The following is a 4056-nucleotide window of genomic DNA, read 5'->3' as shown; positions in this document are numbered from 1 at the left end:
CTACCATCTACTTCAGGCGAGGCTTTGATAAACCGTTTGATGTATGCCTGCTTGGGTATGTGTTTGACCGAATTACGTTGGCTGCTTTGGTCCATAAAAATTCCTTCCACACACATGACACCGCTTAGCAAGAAAAAAAAACAGGGTCACCGAGTTCTGCAGCGATGCATTTTTCGACTCAGGATCATTGCTTGAATTTTTTTGCTTGTTGTACATATCGACATCAACAAACAAAAGCACAAAAGTGTAGCTAGCTGCTTGCGCACGACAAATTAAATCAGACTGTCGATCTTTGCAACAATTTCTACGGTAAAAAATCAAAAATATATTCTTCTCAAATGTTTTCTCTACCATCTAAATACATAATGTTCGATTCTAAATAAAATAAAATAAAATAAAAATACATAAGGTTCTTTTCCTGCCACGGACCCCGTCCTGCCCCGACTTTCGTCGAACCTCTTGCTCTCGCACGGCAAAAAAAAATCTCTGGACCATCCTCCCACCCCTCGCCCCTTTTTCGTGCTTCCTCACCCACCGCGCCTCCCCTGCTCTCTCTCCCTCTCGAGCGCCCGCCGCCACCACCGATCCATCCCCTGTGCTCTCACGCTCGCTGCCGCCGACCACCTGCTCTCCCTCCATCTCGCGCGCACGCCGGCGAGATCGAGCCGATCTGGCACGCCGGAGGAGGTCTTCATCGCGAGAGTTGATGCTGGGATTCGGATGACCTCCATCGTATACACGACTTGGGTGTCCTTGCACAAGCGACTGAAATCCCAGCCTGGATCCGGATGCCGCCCCCCTCGCCGTGCGTGAATCTCGTCCCGCAAGACCCTCATCGTCCTGGTCCTCGCCCTCACCTCCAAAGGGATTGAAGATCTTCGAGATCCGCTGCATCGACTTCTGGCTTATCAAGGGGGGCGTCAAGAAGACAAGGCCTGAGGACACCGCTTAGCAGGGCCTGGCCGTGGCAATGCCTCATGGAGAGCTTGCAGCAGGCGCATCGGAAGCTCACCGCCATCCTCGACATCATCACCAAGGTACAGAAACAGACACTCTCGTAGGTACATAAATAGACACCCTAATATTACAAGACTGCGTCTCATGCACGACATGTTATAGTTAAATGATGGGGTCATTTATCTGGATGGTATATAGTGAGGTCTAATGGTTGATTCTGCGTTGGTGGTATGTGCACAAATATGCCCTTTACATCTTTAATTAATCTTTTCATAATGTTGTTGATGGATGATACAGTGTTTGAGTTTCAGGCTAGCTAGCTGTACAGTTCAGTTTGCGAGCTGTCTACTTTTAACTACACTTCCACAAACTCTATTAAATACGTACAGTTGCAGCATTTGGTTTACTTCTTTCTATTTTCCAGTTTAATATACTGCACAGACACAGGGCAGGAGATCCCGTGGTCAGTTCCCTCCGGATACCAACGTGGTCGAATTCATCCATCTTCCTCGACTCATTCACCCACTGCGCCCCCAATCTTTTAATTTTCCTCGACATGAGTCCATGCTCGATGTTTCCCGAACACGACACTGTGCAAATTATTTATTTTGTTTGTTTTCATTTGGTTGAGGGGCCTCTGGACCAAATGAACTGGTAAATGTTATTGTTCAGAAGTTTGAACATCATGTTGCATAGTTTTGTTCTTTTTTATTTGCATATATTATTTTAAGATTGGTCTTTTAATATATAGTACCAAAGAATCTCGTACGGCAGTGTCAGATAGTGTTAAAGGAAAGCATGCCCCATCCCATTGTGGCAATGAATTCTCTTTTAAAATTGAAGATAGAAAATGGTGAATACAAAATTCGGTTGTGGTTGATGCATTTATTATGTTTTCTTGGCAGTGGTTTACTACTGAAGTATACATTTGTGCTCGCCTGACTGAAATTGCTGATTATGCTCATCCTTCCTGCAGTTTTCAGAAAGCTTGGTTGAGCCTGTGTCTGCTATGCGATCATGAGTGGGAAATGAAAAGGCAGTTATGTTCCTTCTGGTAAGAACTAGAGACTTCCTGTTGTACATGAGAATTCTGGTAAAAATGATATTTCCAAGATTTTTAGTTAGTTGCAGAGGGACCTGTACAAGGTGATCATCTCTTTTGGCATTGACTTCGCTCGTGCAGTCTTCCTCCAAGTGAGTAACTGGCCATGTAAAAGCTTGTGCTTGCAGATTTTTTAGTAGAATTTGTGGATTTCTATACCTTTTCACATCTCATGTATGAGCAGTACGATGATGAGGCTGCTGACATAATTCTTCTGGCTACCGGTGGTGACCCCTGTGCAACAATTTTGCATGCTAGATCAGGGGCATGAAAGGTTAACTTTTCACTTCTTTTCTAGATCAGCAACTTGATTGCTTCGCGTGCTGGCATCATTGCTTAGGTTGAATGCTACAACCTGAACGCAACTGAGCATTTTAAATTTGTTCGTCTTCTTGTAACTTGGTTTCAGTCATTTACATTCAACTATCCTTTGTCTGATTTTGAGAATGAGCAGGTTAAATCAATGAGGAAGAAGGTAGGGCTAAAATTCAGGATTATCAATCAAATTTAGGAGCAACATTATAGTATGAAGATCGCTTTATATCATCTAAGCAAATTGTTGAAGATATGTAGCTTGTTAAGCATTATGGACATGTCCCTTGTGGATTATTATCACATCTCAGTTACCGGTTTTGTTTGTTTTAATTTTGGACTCACGATGTTCAATTTGTAAGGAATTGTGAAATAGGAAGGCATATTCAATTCATGTATGCATATGTTTTATTGCTCCGTAACAATGCACAGGCACCTTGCTGTTTGGTGCTTGCTTGCCACGTTTAATGTGTTTTTTTCATAATCCACGGTAATGTTTATATTGTTCTAAAGGACGATCTTTATAAAATGAATTTTCTTCTGGATTATATAATCCTGTCTCTAAAAAGTTAGCTAGATTTATAATGTTCACATAGTTGCAATGTTGTTGCGTTGGTATCTACTATTAAGGTCCCACTTCCATGCATGGCCAATGAGCTTGGTTTACACATCTCTACTTTTAATGGAGCAGTTGGTGAATAGTTTTCACGGTTTATTTTTGTTGGCTTTTTTCGTCTCTCCTCCCACCACCCCCTCCCATCCTGGTCCATCGGTTTATTTTTCTCTCCACTCTTTATTACAACCAGGACTTTCCTAACGTATAACAAATCACGGATCTAACTTCCTTAAATAACAAATTTTTAAGAAACAAATAATAGATTGAATCTAACTTTCCTAACTTATCTAAATCAATCGATTTCTCTCATTAGTGAAATTTATTTTAGAAAACAAATAACAGACACGTCACAAACTTTCCTCTCAATAAATAGTTTTTTAACATTTGCAAACTTTCCTAATTAGACACGTCACAAACGAACAATAAAACCCCATTTGTATAGAAATCAGTTCAAAATCGTAACTTTCCTAAATTTTTACCTTTCCTTGATAACATCCAATATTTTCTATGTTTTCCACCTATTGAAGGAAATCACCCCTCCATCGATATTAGCATTTTTTTGGAATGAGATCTCTGGGTTATGATTTTTCTGCGATTCTTTCCAATTGTGACCTCTCCTTTCGCTCTGGCTTCTTCTCGCATAATCACCTCCACCACAGCCAGCTGACGCCACCCAGACCTCTGGCCTCTCCACACCTTCTCCGCCACCTCCTCCTCGTACTCCATTGACAATCCCCCCGCCACGTTTGTCCACGGCGGTGTTGAGGGCATGGCGCAACAGCGTACCAGTGGTAGAGCAGCGCATAGCAGCAGTAAGAAGCACGCAGCAGGCGAGGCGAGCGACCAACGATGGAGGGCAGAGATGCGGCCGGCGTGGCTGAGGGGGCGGCCGGCAGAAGATGGCCGCGACAGGAGGCGGCGCGAGGCAGTGGCGCGACAGCGGAGCGAGCGAAGGGATAGGCGGCAGCAGACAGGGCGAGCGCAGCTAGCGAGAGTGTGACGCGCGGCCAGGGTGTGCGTCGCGCGGGGCACAGTGGTGCGGTGGCTGTGGCGAGCGTGATGACAACGG

General features: G+C 44.0%; 1 long non-coding RNA gene across 2 annotated transcripts; it reads left to right on the top strand.

The window, feature by feature from the left end:
* The first annotated feature begins 449 nt into the window (after positions 1–449).
* Positions 450–2832, top strand: LOC119308045. 2 transcript variants are annotated; one of them, XR_005149760.1, is made up of 2 exons: positions 450–1037; positions 1382–2832. It is a non-coding gene; the product is annotated as an uncharacterized LOC119308045 (long non-coding RNA). The 2 variants fall into 2 exon arrangements; XR_005149759.1 differs by having other exon boundaries at positions 453–1037; positions 1934–2832.
* The last annotated feature ends 1224 nt before the right edge of the window (positions 2833–4056 follow it).

This window comes from Triticum dicoccoides, chromosome 5B (assembly GCF_002162155.2).
Source record: "Triticum dicoccoides isolate Atlit2015 ecotype Zavitan chromosome 5B, WEW_v2.0, whole genome shotgun sequence".
In the NCBI taxonomy this organism is placed as follows: Eukaryota; Viridiplantae; Streptophyta; class Magnoliopsida; order Poales; family Poaceae; genus Triticum; species Triticum dicoccoides.
This window is presented reverse-complemented; position numbering and strand designations above follow the sequence as displayed.